The 17017-nt window shown below is 36.1% G+C and overlaps 1 non-coding gene across 1 annotated transcript; it reads left to right on the top strand.

The window, feature by feature from the left end:
* The first annotated feature begins 3168 nt into the window (after positions 1-3168).
* On the top strand, positions 3169-3275 carry LOC121209023 (small nucleolar RNA R71). The gene has a single exon (XR_005904141.1). It is a non-coding gene; the product is annotated as a small nucleolar RNA R71 (small nucleolar RNA).
* The last annotated feature ends 13742 nt before the right edge of the window (positions 3276-17017 follow it).

A 17017-nucleotide genomic window follows, 5' to 3' on the forward strand; every position in this document is an offset into this window, starting at 1 on the left:
ATAATAAAATCCATCAAATGAGTCGAGGTTTTGCATCAGTTTTAGTCAAAAGGTAGCGAAGAGCAGAATGGTCAGTATAAACAACAACTTTAGACAATATTAGATATGGCCTAAATTTATCGAATGCAAAAACTATAGCTAACAACTCTTTCTCTGTGGTGGTGTAGTTTTCTTGTGCGGTTGTCAAAGTTTTGCTAGCATAATATCTAGGTTGAAAATGTTTATCTCTTCGCTGTCCCAAAACTGCAGCTATTGCAAAATCACTCGCATCGCACATTAGTTCAAAAGGTGAATTCCAATCAGGTGGAATTATAATTAGAGCTTTAGTCAGTTTATCCTTTAAAGTATTAAATGCTTCTTAAAAGGCACATTTTTTCTAGTAATTTAGTCAAAGGCTTAGCTATTTTAGAAAAGTCTTTAATAAATCTTCTATAAAACCCATCATGTCCTAAAAAACTTCTAATAGCCTTAACCGAATTAGGGGAGGTAGTTTTTCAATGGTTTCAATTTTAGATTTATCAACCTCAATCCCTTTACTAGAAATTTTATGTCCTAACACAATACCTTCTTGAACCATAAAGTGACATTTTTCCCAGTTAAGCACAAGGTTTGTTTCCTCAAATCTTATTAACACTCATTTTAAATTTTTAAGGTAAAGATGGAAAAAGTTACCGAAAACCGAGAAATCATCCATAAATACCTCCATGACGTCTTCTACAAGTTCGTTAAAAATGGCCATCATGCAGCGCTGGAAAGTAGCAAGAGCATTACATAATCCAAAAGGCATTCTACGATAAGCAAGCGTACTATATGGACATGTAAATTTCGTCTTTTATTTATCTTCAGGAGCTATTGGGATTTGAAAATAGCCAGAGAGCCCGTCTAAAAAGTAGTAGTACATGTGCCCTGACAATCTTTCAAACATTTGGTCAATGAATGGAAGGGGGAAGTGATCTTTTCTCGTGGCATCATTTAGCTTCCTATAATCAATGCAAACTCTCCAACATGTGACTGTCCTTGTTGGGATTAATTCATTCTTCTCATTGGCTAAAACAGTTATGCCTTCTTTCTTATGAACAACCTGCACTGGACTTACCCAAGAACTGTCAGAAATAGGATAAATAATTCCAGCATCTAGAAGTTTAATTACCTTTGCTTTAACAACTTCTTTCATGTTTGGGTTTAGTTATCTTTTGGTTTCCACGCATGGCTTATATTCATCTTCCATTAAAATTTTGTAGGTGCAAAAGGAAGGGTTGATCCCTTTAATGTTAGAAATTTTCCAAGCTATGGCCTTTTTATGCTCTCTTAAGACTTGGAATCATTTCTCTTTCTCTTTGGGTTGCAAGTTAGATGTAATAATTACCTGTAATGTAGATTTATTTTCAAGTAATGCATATTCCAAGTGATTCAGCAATTGTTTAAGTTCCAATTTGGGAGGTTCTTCAGTAGAGGGTTTTTGCTTAAGTTCATCATTTACCTTAATACCCTCATACTCTAGTGATCTTGGGGAGGGTTCATTGGAATCTAGTTTAGTTCCTATCTCAGAATTATCATTCCCCTCCTCTCATTAGGCAAGACACAGTTCCAACGTGTACTTATGTATGATTTCCTGAAAGGAATCTTGAGTAGCATGGACAATAGAGTCAATAAAATAGCATGAGTCATCCTGTTCCCTAGAAAACATCATGGCATTATAAATTTTAAAGATAATCTCTTTGTCACCTACTCTAAGTACCAATTTACCACCATCCCCATCAATAACAGCCCTAGCAGTGACTAAAAATGGGCGACCTAATATTAAGGGCACTTCAACATCCTCATACATGTCAAGCAGAACGAAATCAACAGGGAATGTAAATTTATCTACTTTTACAAGTACATCCTCTATAATTCCCCTAGGATATTTAACAAATCTATTAGCTAATTGAATACTCATCTTAGTGGGTTTAGGTTCCCCAAGACCAAGTTGTTTAAACATTTTATATGGCTAAATCAGCTAGTGCCTTATCAACATCCAAACAATTAATTAAGAAGGGAATAGTAAAACTTCCTGGGTCTTTCAGTTTTGTTGGCAGTTTATTTTGGAGTATGGATGAGGACTCCTCATTAAGTTCCACTATAGATAAGTCTTCAAACTTCCTTTTGTTTGTTAGAAGCTCCTTTAAAAATTTTGCGTATGTAGGCATCTGCGATATAGCTTCGACAAAAGGTAGGTTAATATGAGTTGTTTAAAAAGTTCAAGGAATTTACTGAATTGTGCATCCATGCGGTCTTTCTTCAAGTTTGTTGGATATGGGATTGGTGGTTTATATTCCTTTAACATTGGATTGTCATTGTTTTCACTTTTTTCCTCCTCTCCTTTGTCTCTTTCAGCTTCTTGTGGTGGCTTCTTATTAGATTCAGCTAACACCTTTGCACTCCTTAGTGTGATTGCTTTCACATGCTCTTTTGGATTGGGTTCAGTGTTACTAGGTAAACTTCCTAGTGGTCTTTCTGAAATCATCTTAGCCAGCTGCCCAATTTGATTCTCAAGTCCTTGGATCGACACTTGCTAATTTTGAAGTGCAGTTTCAGTGTTCTGAAATCGGGTTTTCACTACTGAAATAAATTTTGACACCATCTCCTTCGGATTTTTCTCTTGCTGGTAAAGTTGTTGTTGGAAGCCTGGAGGATTTTGTGGTCCTTGATTTCCTTGGCTTCCCCATGAGAAATTTGGGTGGTTTCTCCAACTTGCATTGTAAGTGTTATTATAAGGATTATTTTGAGGTCGAAGATTATTAACCATAAAATATAGTTGTTCGTGTTCCATGTTGTGGCCATAAGATAGGTATTCTGAATTGCTCGTTTCACCTCCATTTGTATTGTATTGCATTGCATAACTGGGTGAACTTGTGAAGAGCTAAGTTAACCATCAATTTTTTATTCAAAATTTCTACCTGATTAGAAAGCATGGTGACCGAATCGGCATTAAAAATGCCGGCTGCTTTCATTGGCTTTGTCCTAATGACTTGCCCCTGATAATTATTCAGTGACATCTCTTCTATAAATTCACAAGCCTCCTTAGGTGTCTTATTATTAATAGTCCCACCAGTAGCTGCGTCAATCATCTGTCTAGTCGAAGGATTAAGACCATTGTGAAATGTTTGAACTTGCAACTGTGAGGGCAGCCCATGGTGAGGGCACCTTCTCAAGAGGTCTTTGTATCTCTCACATGTATCATAGAGTGTTTCTAGATCCATCTGCACAAAAGAAGAGATATCATTCTTAATTTTGTTGTTTTAGTCGGCGAAAAATATTTAAGTAAAAACTTTTCGATCATTTGTTCCCAAGTAGTGATTGACCCTCGTGGTAACGAGTTCAACCACTGTTTAGCATTGTTCCTCAAAGAAAAGGGAAACAACCGAAGGCGAATGGCATCATCAGAAACACTATTGATTTTAAAAGTGTCGTAAAACACCAAAAAATTCGCCAAGTGATTGTTTGTATCATCATCCTGCAGACCATCAAACTGAACAAACTGTTGTATCATTTGAATTGTGTTAGGTTTTAGTTCAATATTATTTGCAGCAATAGCAGGTCTAACAATATTTGACTCAGTTCCTGTTAAAGTAGGTTTAGCATAATCATACATAGTGCGTAGAGCAGGATTCTGATTTACTGGATTAGCAGCAATTGCAGGAGGTAGCAGATTTTCTTGATTTTCAGCCATCTCCTCGGTTGTAGTGGAAAAATCGTCCTATTGCTCTTTCTCTGTGTATCTTAGGCTTCGCCTTATTTCTCTTCGATTTTTGTGAGCTGTGCGATCGATCTCATTGTCAAAAATTAATGGTCCTGATGGGTCTATTCTAGTCATAAACTATAAAACCTGCCAAAAGGAAAAAGAAAAATTAGAAAGAAAATAAAAATTTAAATTGCAATAAAAGTAAAATGGCTAAAGTAATAAAAATCGAGTGTTCCTAATATCTTAGTTCCCCGGCAACGGCGCTAAAAACTTGATGTGAACAAATCATGATAAGTTTTATAATTTACGAATGTCCGTTCTTGCAAACTAACTATTATCACAACAAAGGCAAGCGCACCTTATCGAATAGTAGTATAGCTTATGGCAAGACCGGGATGTCGAACCCAAAGGAACTAAAAGTACTAGTATTAACTTTCTTTTTATTATCTAGCCTAGAAATAAAGGAAGTTTGTTTTATCTAAACTAATTACTAAACTAAGAATGCACAGAAAGTAAATTGGGTAAATAACTTTTGGAAAAACTGAATGATTTGGACAATACCTAAGGGAAAAATCCACCTAGACTTCACTTGTTATTTAACTCTGAATCAGATGATTTATTCATTTGACTTGATCCTTAGAAATCCCGAATTTATATTATTATCTCTCTTGAGAATAACAACGTCTAACCCCTGGTTGATTAATTGAAATCTCTTTCTAATTAACTCCCTAGTGTTGTATTAACTCGATCTATGGATTCCCTTATTAGGTTTCACCCTAATCCGGCAAAATCTTGTCACCCTATCTCTAAGCGTGCAATCAACTCCACTCAGTTATGCTAGATCTACTCTTAGACAGGGACTTTTGCTCCTTTGAATAAGCACATCAATACTTGAATCAATATCCTGGAATATTAAAGCAAGAATTAAGAACACATAATTATGAACAAGTCAAATATTTATCATACAATTCACAAACTAATAACAAGATCCATCTTAAGTTTCATTCCTCTTAGGTATTTAGGGAGTTTAGTTTATATTTATGAAAGAAAACATCTCGAAAGAATAATGATAACAAAAATAAAGAAAACTCAAGAACTCTTGAAGGGAATTAAAGGTAGATCTTCAGTCTTGAAGGTGAATCCGGCTTCTGAGATCGATCAATCGGCTTTCTTTGAGTAATTCCTTGCCTCCTAATCTGTGTGTATCCCCTATAATCCTCCTCTAGTGTGCTTAAATAGGCTTTAGAATGACTAAAAGCCTTTAAGAGTGGCCTTTTCAGAATAGGACTAAACTTGGGCTCGAAAGGGACACGCCCGTGTGCGATTTCTCTAATCAGTGTTCAAGGCTATTAAATAGACACGAGCGTGTGGTCTACCCATGAAAGTCGTGATCAATTTTTCTAAATAGTACATGAATTATCATGTACACCAGTTGAGTGTCTAAAATGTTGCGTATCATTGTTAAGAGATTTGACTTATCAGTGGTGGAATACTCTGGTTGTTGTTGTGCCAAGGGAAAACGTTACATGGGAGTTTTCCCAAATAGAATTCATAAAGAAGTATATTAGCCAGAGATTTTTGTATCAAAAAGAAATTTCTAGAGCTTAAACAAGGAAATATGATTATATCTTAGTACAAACGATAATTCGTTAGATTAAGTAAGTATACCAGAGAATGGATTTCGATTGAGGCTGATATATGTAAATGTGTTGAAGAATGGTTAAACGAAGACATCAAGCTATTGATTGGAATTCTTGAATTAAGGGAATTTGTAGTACTAGTTAATCAAGTACACAAAGTCGAGGAATTAAGTAAAGAAAAAAACAAGTGAAGAGAGAAACCTGAATTTCTAGTAAAAGATTTATAGGCAAATCACAATCATGTACTTCAAAGAAATACCATGATCGTTTTACCGTATATATGGGATATTCCAAAAAAGAACAAAGTTATCAACGCTCTAGCCTGAGATCTTCGTCCCCATCTATAGCGGGTGTTAGAAGTGTTGGTAACTCTAAACCTAGATGTAAACGTTGCAATAAATTTCATTTTGGAGAGTGTCGTATGAGAAGCAGAGCTTGCTATAAATGTGGTTCTTTTGACCACTATATTAAAGATTGTCCAGAAAGGATTGAAAAAGATATTGATTAGACTTCGAAGCCAAGTAATCCCGGTTTAAGAGGTAGACCACCCTATCATTCCGGCAATGTCAGTGGTAGTTGAGGTGCTACAAAAGATTCAACAGTTAAGTTTGAAGCACAAGCACCCGCAAGGACATATGCTATTTGTGCAAGAGAAGATGCCTCTGTAAAAACCGTCATTACTGGTACATTTTCTCTTCTTGATACTGATATTACTGCTTTGGTTGGTCCTGGTTCAACATATTCATACATATGCACGAATTTAGTATCTGTTAAAAATTTATCTATTGAGTCCACTGAATTCGTGGTTAAAGTCTTGAACCCCCAGGCTAGTTTGTGATGGTAGATAAAATATGTAAAAACTATTCGTTAATGGTAAAGGGTTATTGGTTCTCGGTTGGTTTGATGTTGTTGCTCTTTGATGAATTTGATATAATTTTGGGAATGGACTGGCTAACTCAACATGATGCGGTGGTGAATTGTAAACAAAAACAAATTGTGTTGAAATGTCAGAACAGGGAATTACTTCATGTTGAATCTAATAAACTGGATGGGTTATCTAATGTAATTTCAGCTATATCAGCACAGAAATATGTCAGAATAGGGGATGATGCTTATCTTGCATATGTGTTGGACACTAAAGTATCTGAATTAAAGATTATGTCAATGTCAATTGTTTGTGAGTTTCCTGATATGTTTCGGGAAGAATTACCTGGATTACCACCAGTTAGAGAAATGGAATTTTCTATAGATCTTATTCCAAGAATAACTCCTATATCTATAGAACCTTATCGAATGGCTCCAACAAAGTTAAAAGAGTTGAAAGCACAATCGCAAGAATTGACAGATAGGGGCTTTGCTCGACCTAGTCATTCACCTTGGGGTGCACCGGTTCTGTTTGTAAAAAAGAAAGACGGATCGTTTAGGCTGTGTATTAATTACACGCAAGTCAACAAGGTTACAATCAAGAACAAGTATCCATTGCCTCTAATTGATAACCTGTATGATCAGTTGAAAGGTGCCACTATTTTTTCTAAAATAGATCTCCGTTCTGAATGCTATCAGTTGTGAGTGAAAGACTCAGATGTACCGAAGAAAGCTTTTAGAACCAAGTACAGGCACTATGAGTTTCTTGTGATGTTGTTTGGCCTGACTAATGCACCTACAGTATTCATGGATTTAATGAATAGAATTTTCAGACCGTATCTAGATAGGTTTGTGGTGGTGTTTATTGATGATATTTTGGTATATTCTCGAGATAAAAATGAGCATACTGATCATTTGAGAATTGTGCTTCAAACCTTGCGTTAGAAACTGTATTCCATATTCTATAAGTGTGAATTTTGGCTTCTGGAAGTCAATTTCTTTGGGCATGTAGTGTCTACAGAAGGTATCAAGGTAGAACCGAGTAAAATCTCAGCTATTACTAATTGGAAACCACCGAAAAATGTGTCTGAAGTCAAAAGTTTTCTGGGAGTAGCCGGATATTATCGGAGGTTTGTAAAAGGGTTTTCAATGATAGCTTCTCTGATGACTCATTTGTTACAAAAGGATGTGAAATTTGAGTGATTTGATAAATGTTAGCAGAGTTTTGACAGATTGAAACTTTGTTGACTAAAGCACCAGTACTAGTTCAGCCTGAATCGGGTAAAGAATTTGTAATTTATAGTGATGCATCATTAAATGGTTTAGGCTGTGTTTTGATACAAGAAGGAAATGTAATTGCCTATGCCTCTAGATAGCTAAAGCCACATACAAAGAATTACCCGATAATGATCTAGAATTGGCAGCCATTGTGTTTACATTGAAAATTTGGTAACACTATCTGTTTGGTGAAAAATGTTACATATTCACTGATCATAAGAGTTTGAAGTATCTGATGTCACAAAAAGACTTGAATCTGAGATAGCATAGATGGCTTGAGTTATTAAAAGTTTATGATCTAACTATTGAGTATCATCTAGAAAAAGCCAATGTGGTTGTTGATGCTGTAAGCGAAAAGTCTTTGTTTGCTTTGTGAGCAATGAATACCTGAATGTCATTGTTAAATGAACCATAACTGAGTTAAAAGCTAGACCAATATTCTTTGCAACAGATTTGTGAAGCTTAGAAGAATGGTGATGAATTACAAGCTAGACGGATACAGTGCGAGTTGGTTTATAATTCAGAATTTAAGATTGGATCTGATGGTCGTCTTCTATTCAGAGGTAGGATATCTGTACAGAAGATTTTGTATGAAGCTTACAATGGCAAAATGTCTATTTATCCTGATAGAAACAAGATGTACAATGATTTGAAAAAGATGTATTGGTGGCCGGGAATGAAACGAGATATTTCTAAATTTGTATCCAAATGTTTGATATGCCAACAAGTAAAAGCTGAACACCAAGTACCTTCAGGATTACTATAGCCAGTTACTATACCAGAGTGGAAATGGGAAAGAGTAACTATGGATTTTGTATCGGGATTACTCTTATCTCCGAAAAAGAAAGATGCTATTTGGGTAATCGTTGACCATCTAACAATGTTTGCACACTTTATTCTGGTACGTATGGATTTCTCCCTGGATAGATTGCTTGAATTATATGTTTCTGAGATTGTCAGACTGCATGGAGTACCAATCTCCATTAGCTCCGATAGAAATCCTCGGTTTACATCTCGATCTTGGAACAAGTTGCAAGAAGCTCTAGGTACACAATTAGATCTTAGTACTGCATTTCATCCTCAAATAGACGGTCAATTAGAATGTGTAATACAAATTTTAAAAGATATGCTTCGGTGTTGTGTGTTAGAATTCGAAGGTAATTGGAAAAAGTACTTGCCTTTGGTTGAATTTGCATACAATAATAGTTAGCAATCTAGCATTAAAATGGCATTGTATGAGGCTCTGTATGGTTGGAAATGTAGAACTCCATTGTATTGGATAGAGCTTAGTGTGAAAAAGATACATGGAGTTGACTTAGTCCGTGAAACAGAAGAAAAGGTAAATGTGATTTAGGATAGTTTAAAAGTAGCCTCTACTCATCAAAAGTCTTATGCTGACCTTAAACGAAAACAAATAGAATTTCAGGTCGGTGATAGGGTATTCTTAAACATATCACCTTGAAGAAAGTTCTCCAGGTTGACCGTAAAGGAAAATTGAGTCCATGGTTCATCAAACCGTCTGAGATTACAAAAGGAATCAAACCTATCGCATATCGATTGGCATTACCACCAGAGCTTGATAGAATTCTTAATTTTTTTCACGTGTCCATGTTACGATGGTATCAGTTAGATCCTTCACATGCTATATCTCCGATAGAAGTAGAAATTTAGCCTGACATGACTTAAAATGAAGAACTGATTAAAATCATGGCACGAGAGACAAAACAATTAAGAAATAAAAGGTAGCTTTAGTAAAATTTCTATGGCAACGACATAGGATTGAAGAAGCTACCTGGGAACCGAAGGATACCATGAGAAAGCAATACTCAAACCTTCTTACTAGTAAAATTTTTTAGGACGAAAATTTTTAAGGGGGACAGTTGTAACAACCCATTTTTAGTGAAACCAGAACAGTTGTTTCAGGTCCAAAAATTCGAGTCAGAAATAAAAATTATTTTAAAATTATTACATGGTTTGCATTATGATAGGAATGTTATATGAAAATTCTGATAAGAAAATTTTACTGACTATGTGTTTAATTATGGAAAGGACCAAATTGTATGAAACGAAAAAGTTGAGTTCTAGTAGCTATAAGTACCAAATAGCTATGGAAATCAAGACTTGAGGTCCTTATATGGAAATTAGACCATTAAATGGAGTTAGTAGATATTTTTGATGAATCATCCATGAAAAATTAGAAAAAGAAGATGACTAAATTGGAAAGTGGAAAAATTAAAAGATGATAATTAAATTAAATAGAAAATATCATCTTATTTTCATCTTCTTCCCCAAATTAAAACATGGAAACCCTAGGAAAGAGAAAAACATTCAAGCAAGCTTTCTTGGCTTAATTAGGTAAGCATTCTTGTCTCGTTTTTAGTAATTTTTATATTTTCAAGTTCAGAATAGCTTAATCTATCTATTTTGGGGATTAATTTGTAAATATATCAACGTATAGAAATTTTTCCATGGATGTAAATGCTTAAAATTTGAAATTTATGGTAGAAAATGAATGGTTTTTGATAGATAAAAAACTTTTACAAAGAGAATTTTAATGAAATTATGATTTAGGGACTAAATTGAAAAAACTGGAAAAACCATGGAAAAATTTTGATTTCTGTGAAATTCATCGGGTGTTATTGTAACATATAAAATTTGGTTAGGCTTGAAATAAGGATTAAATTGCATGAATTTCATTTTCCGAGCTTAGGGACAAAATTGTCATTTATGAAAAGTAAAGGGGCAAAATGGTTATTTTGCGTAAGATGTGAATTGAATTCAATTGTAACAGCCCGGTTTAGACCCTAGTCAGAATAGTGGTTTCGGGAACACAAATTTGAGTCAGAAAAATATTTTAATATTATTTTTTGTGTTTACAGTATGTGTTTAAGCATGTGTGAAAGTTTCGTGTGGAAATTTTATTAATTGTGTGCTTAATTTGATAAAATGACCTAATCGCGTAAAATATAAAAGTGGTCTACTATTTGTTAAAGTGCTTAATTGTTATGTCTTATTAAAGGAGAGGTCCTTATGATCCAATTATACCATTGATATGGTTAATGGATATTAACGACCTTAATATATGTAATTTTATAATGAAAATGAAAAGGTTAAAAATGTAAATGGCTTAATAATGAAAATTAAAATAAAAAAGCATGAAAATTGGCCATTATCATTCATGCTTGCCAAAAATAAAAGAAAAAGAAAAACACAACTAGGGTTTGGCACTTGTAATTATTGATTAAGGTATGTATTTTGCTCGGTTTTAGATAATTTCTATGTTTTTGCGATCGCTGCTTTGTGTTCTATAAAGCCATGTTTCAATTTCTGATTTTGATGATGATTTGGAATTATTCCATTGTTGATTTTGTAAGTTTTGAAATGTTAATTGATGGAAGATGGAAGTTATGTGTTTGGTTAGTATATTTTGTCTTTGAATTTTTGATGAATTTGAGTAATTTGGGCTAAATTATAAAAATGAGATTTTGAGAGACTAAAATGTGAAATAAATGAAAAATATGGGCTTATATGAACACTATCAATATTCGGCTAGGAATGTGTGCAAAGAAATTTTGTGTATTTGTGATTTGTGAATTAGGGACTAAATTGTTAAAATGTGAAAATGTGAGGGCTAATTTGTAAAATGCCCTGCATATGTGTTTAAGGATTAAATTGAATGATTTTTTGAATAAAAGGGAAAATTTTGAATACATATAGATAAAGAAAAGAGGAATTCGGATTTAGATCGAGGGAAATCGAAGATTATCGAGTAAACAATCCGAATCGTCAAATTCGAGTACAAGGTAAGTTCGTACGTGGTAAATGATGTTATAGTTATGTTTTAATGCTTTGATAATGCATAAATTGTATAAATATTTGATTACGATTTGAGCATGATGATAACCGACTATGTTCGGCACTAAGTGTGTGGTTCGGAATAGCTTCGGCAACAAATAGCACTAAGTGTGCGAGTTGGAATAGCTTCGGCTATATGAGGTACTAAGTGTGCGATACCGAGATAGCTTCGATTTATTAAAATGGCACTAAGTGTGCGAGATTGTTACTGTAACACCCCAAACCTGGCCTAAACATTATAGCTGGATCTGGCGATGTCACATTGAAGTGTTTTTCGTAAAGTGTGAAATCGTTTGAAATGCCCAATGTTTATTTAGCCTTTTTGTGTGAACTGGAAAATGATTTTAAAATTTGCACCACTATCAAAAAGTATTCACTTTAAAACTTATTAATTCAAAAATCTTGTTTATCGCGAAAGCTTTTGAAACAGTTTTGCATATTCGTGGTATTTTGGTAAATCATGCATATCTTTTGAAAACCCACATCCTACTACTAGCAGATATAAATCAAAAATAAATAAACCCCAAAAATAAAAAAATTATAGAGGCCTTATTACATAATGAAATGCAAAATAAAGTCTTAATTATAATATTAAAAGAAACTCATTGAGTGGCCACCTCTGAGTCATCCATCGCCTCGATCCGTCAAAGCCTGAGGATTTCCTGCAAAGTTAACAAATGGGTGAGTTTACGAAAACTCAGCGTGTGAAATCCCATAAAAGCATACAATTAGAGTAAACACAATTTGGGCCTAAGCCCTTAGTTTCAGTTAGGGGCCTTAGCCCCTCTTTTAGTAGCAGTAACAGTCTGGGCCTAAGCCCATTACAATATCAGTGGCAATCTGGGCCTTAGCCCATTTTAGTATTGTATGCAAACATAGAATCCTACCCAATCCATCCGCCACACACCATATCCGGACCATACCTACACACCATTTGAGGATAAAATCGACCCACCCAACCCTACACACCAAGTCGTACTGGTTACGGCACTAAAACAGTTTTTGCAGCAGAGCTGCCAGTAATAGGTTTATAGCCTTTCAGTACACTTCCTCCAAAATCATATATCCTTACCCATGCAAAGCAACATGATATGAATGTACATACAGTAAAAATTGCATGCTTAAGTAGTCATACATCACATAGTGGGTAAAATAGTCATCTTACCAAAAATAAGGGTCCAGGTACACTTACCGGCCAAATAGTAGGTCAACAGTTGTCTTGGGCGACCCGTGCAACCTTAACAATCAATCAATGGTATTGGTCCCACGGCCCATATTGTGGGCCCATGTGGGCCCACACGCTCGTATAGCCCACATAGCCCAAATTGGCTTTAGCCGTGTGGTTTACACAGCCTAGCCCAATAGTAACCACACTTTTATGCGATTCCTTGTGGGACCCATAGGCCCATGAGGCCAACATGGCCCGTACAAGGCAAATTTGAAATTGCTTGATTTTCTCCTAAATTTCCTCCCATCCATCTCTTCAAATTTGGCTAACAACAACCCATTTAAATCTATTCAAACTCTTTGTGTTTCGGTCAAACACAACTTCCTCCCAAGGCCACCAGCAAAAATAATCTCCATTTGCACAAGTAGGGATTCGAACCTCAGACCACTAGCACACTTTACACACCACTATCCACTAGACTAGCAGGCCTATTTTGTCATGTTTTACCAAAATAAACTTATAACCCAACTGGCCAAAGATAGGGATTTTATCCTTAAAAAGCAAAATTTTGTGGAAGCCAAGGGTTGAACCCATGACTTCCCAGACACTTCTTAGAACACTCAGAACACTTAACCACTAAAGTAGATGCACAATTGTGTCACTTTCATGCACAACTAAATATTTATGTCAGTCTCTTAATTGTACCCACACTTAAGACCTAATACTTCTAGGCCCAAACTTCGGGCCGTTACAATTCACCCCTCCTTAAAGAAATTTCGTCCCCAAAATTTCCAACTATCAGATCAATCGTAAAACACAGACTACACTACTACGCTCCCGCTGCGTACTCTAAATCCAAAACACTACCACATTTTGCCTGAGGTTTGAAGTATATAATGTCATATAGGAATGCATAGACCTAACATCAATCAGTGAAGAGTAAGGTACATTATGGATAAGGAACGTACCCGCATTAGCATTTGGGGTGTCTCTGTTCTCTCGGCGACATGCAGTAAACTAGTGTTGCTGTCTTGCCTCAATATAACCAGTACCTCTACCCTCCGCTCCATGACCACAGCCCAAACCATTTCCACCCCTAGCCTGACCACGGCCTCTCGGTGGCTACTAAACAGTATCCGTACTAGTAGCTTGCATCTGATAGGGCCTCCGTGGACAATATTCTATATGTTGCTCCAAATATCCACACCTAAGACATGCCCCAATCCTTCGCCAGCACTCGTCTTGATGACACCTCCCACAATCAGCATAGGGCTGCGGTCAAGTAACAGCAACAGGGGCCTCAACTCTAATCGGCCCATCAACTCTGGGCTTTTTCTTAGGCCTCATTAATGAGCTCGAGGGCTCTGAATCCCTCTTATTCCTACCCCTTTCCTTTTCGCGGTTCTGGCACTTAGTGCCTTTCACATCTTCGGCTATCTTCACCATCAAAGCAGCAAAATCTTGCTCCCTCTGTAAAGCTTTTAAAACCCGTAGACTATCTTTGAAGCCGTCTTCAAAACAAACGCAGCGCTCATATTCAGTTGCCACCATCCCTCGTGCATAAAGGCTAAGTCACAAAAATTCAACTTCGGACTCAGCCATTGTCTTATCTCCTTGAGTTAAATTTAAAAATTCCCTCCTACAGGCATCCACATAGCTGGCACCCACATATTTAGCCTGGAAAGTAGTCTTGAAAAACTCCCAGGTCAAACGATCGGCTTGAGTGCCCTCTTTGACAATAAGCAACCGCTAGTAAGCCTCGTCTCTTAGTTGTGATACTATACCTTTTAGTCTCTATTCAGGGGTGCAATCGAGGTCTTCCATGATCCCTTCTATGGCCTCGATCAAATATTCAGCCACACTGGGGGCCACTCCAGCAATACCTCTTAATATCTTAGACTCATTACACCTGAGTCGTTCAGTAATCGACCCATAGCCCACAGTCTAATACTAGGCCCAGCGACCCTTTCCAAAATCCTGAACATCACTTGAGGTAGTGCGTCATCCCTAACTACTCGATTTTGAAACCCCATCTCAGTCGATTTATTCATTTACCTTGATTCCTTAGAAATCCCTAATTTATATTATTATCTCTCTCAAGACTAACAACGTCTAACCCCTGGTTGATTAATTGAAATCTCTTTCTAATTAACTCCCTAGTGTTGCATTAACTCGATCTATGGATTCCCTTATTAGGTTTCACCCTTATTGGGAAAAATCTTGTCACCCTATCTCTAGACGTGCAATCAACTCTGCTCAATTATGCTAGATCTACTCTTAGACAGGGACTTTTTCTCCTCTGAATAAGCACATCAATACTTGAATCAATATCATGGAATATTAAAGTAAGAATTAAGAACACATAATTAAGAACAAGTCAAATATTTATCATACATTTCAGAAAATAATAACAAGATCCGTCTTAGGTTTCATTCCCCTTAGGTATTTAGGGGGTTTAATTCATATTTATGAAAGAAAACATCTTGAAAGAATAATGATAACAAAACATAAAGAAAACCCAAGAACTCTTGAAGGGAATTGAAGGGAGATCTTCAGTCTTGAAGGTGAATCGACTTCTGAGATGGATCAATCAGCTTTCTTCGAGTAATTCCTTACCTCCTACATCATGCATGTCCCCTTTGATTCTCCTCTAGTGTGCTTAAATAGGCTTTAGAATGCCTAGAAGCCCTCAAGAGTGGCCTTTTCCGAATAGGACTAAACTGGGGCTCGACAGGGACATGCTCGTGTGACACCTCTGTGTGCGATTTCTCAAATCCGTGTTCAAGGCTGTTAAATAGACACGGACGTGTGGTCTATTTGTGAAAGTCGTGCTCGATTCTGCTAAGTAGACATAGGCATGTGGTCTACCCATGTGAGGAAGTCCAGGCCGTGTTGATTTCCCACGTTGGCCCATTTTCTTTGTTTTCAGCTCGTTTCTTGCTCTTTTTATGCTCCTATACTCATCTAAGTATAAAACATGAAATTAAAGGATTAGGAGCATCAAATTCACCAAATCTAAGGATAAATCATCCAAAAATGTGCTACACATGGGGTAAAAATATGTATAAATTATGGTTTTTCAAATACCCCCACACTTAAGCATTTGCTTGTCTTCAAGCAAAATCCTCAACCCCTTGATTGCATGATATTCGTAACAGGTTTTAAAGATGTATAAATGAAACATTCTTGAGACTAACTTATTATCACGATTAAGGCAAGTGTACCTATCGAATAGTAGTAAAGCTCAACAAGACCGAATTATCAAACCCAAAGGAACTAGGAGTACTAGTATCTACTTCCTTTTTATTATCTAGCCTAAAAATTAAGAGGTTTGGTTATCAAAACTAATTACTAACTAAGAATGCACAGAGGGAAAATACTTTTGGGAAAATTCGATTGATTGAGACAATACCTAAGGAAAAATCAACCTAGACTTTACCTATTATTTGACTCTGAATCAGATGATTTATTCATTTGACTTGATCCGTAGAAATCCCTAAGTTATATTATTATCTCTCTCGAGACTAATAACGCCTAACCCTAGGTTGAATAATTGAAATCTCTTTCTAATTAACACCTTAGAATTGCATTAACTCGATCTATGGATTCCCTTATTAGGTTTCACCCTAATCCGGCAAAATCTTGTCACCCTATCTCTAGGCACGCAATCAACTCCGTTTAACTTTGACAATTTTACTCTTAGATAGGGTCTATTCCTCCTCTGAATAAGAGCGCTGACCTGAATCAATAACCTGGAACATTAAAACAAGAATGAAGAATACATAATTAAGAACAAGTCAAATATTTATCATACAATTCAGATAATAATAACAAGATCTGTCTTAGGTTTCATTCCCCTTAGTTATTTAAAGGGTTTAGTTCATATTTATGAAAGAAAACATCTCAAAAGCTTAAATATAACAAAACATAAGAAAACCCAAAACTCCTGAAGGAACTTGAAGGGAGATCTCCAATCTTGATGATGAATCCGACTCTTGAGATGGATGAATCGGCTTTCCTTGAGTAATTCCTTGCTTCCTACCCTTCGTCCCCTATCTAAGTGCCTCCTTAGGTGTTTAAATAGGCTTTGGAATGCCTAAGAACCCTCAAATTGGCCTTTTTTGAATTGGACTAAAATTGGGCTCGGTAGGGACACGCCCGTGTGACACTCCTATGTGCGATTACTTAAGACTGTGGTCAAGGCTGTTAAATGGGCACGGGCATGTGATCTACCTGTGTAAATCGTTCTTTTACCTTTCCAAAGGGACATGGCTGTGTAGTCAACCCATATGAATAGGTTCAAGTCGTGCCAGAGCCTATTAAACCTACACAGGTGTGTGGTGAACTCTAGGCCGTGCTGATTTCCCACGTTGGCCCATTTCTCAGTCCTTTTACTCTCTTATGCTCACCTAAGTATAAAACATGAAATTACAGGATTAGAAGCATCGAATTCACGAAATCAATGGAGAAATCATCCATAAAATGTGT

The sequence above is a fragment of the Gossypium hirsutum genome, chromosome A10 (assembly GCF_007990345.1).
Source record: "Gossypium hirsutum isolate 1008001.06 chromosome A10, Gossypium_hirsutum_v2.1, whole genome shotgun sequence".
NCBI lineage: Eukaryota > Viridiplantae > Streptophyta > Magnoliopsida > Malvales > Malvaceae > Gossypium > Gossypium hirsutum.